This window comes from Zeus faber (genome assembly GCF_960531495.2).
Source record: "Zeus faber genome assembly, chromosome: 12".
NCBI lineage: Eukaryota > Metazoa > Chordata > Actinopteri > Zeiformes > Zeidae > Zeus > Zeus faber.
Window position 1 is genome coordinate 11,221,054 of NC_137196.1, and position 505 is coordinate 11,221,558.

Consider the following 505-nt stretch of genomic DNA (forward strand, 5'->3'; position numbering starts at 1 on the left):
GTTTGGATGTTTTAAAATTAGACGGTATGAATGGAAGCGTAATTTCTGAGTGCATTATTCCCGCGGGCTATGCAAATGTACTTTTTAACCAATCCGGTTGGAGTGCCCCTTTTCTGAGACACGGTTCACGTTCACGTGTTACTGCTTCCGCCCAACGCACGTTATCCGGGGGAGACGAGCTCATTTGCGCTCGGCGACGTCTCGAGTCATAAGAAAAGTTGTCGAGTCACGAGTCACGATGAAATCCCCGTTTGTGATCTTATGCGGGTACTTCCTTCCTTTTCAGCCCGCGGTGTGGACCTTTTAAAGACCCGTGTGGCACAGACAGTGCAAACAGACTGCCTCTCTGCTGTGTGGAGAAATGTGTCCAATCACCATGGCTACCGGTCGGAGCAGAGCCCCTGCTGTGGTTATTAGGGTTTCTCTGTCTCCTCACACACAGCTCAGTGTGCAGGTTAACATTAGATGGCTACTTTATTCAGCCCCGGAGGAAAATTTAGCCGAA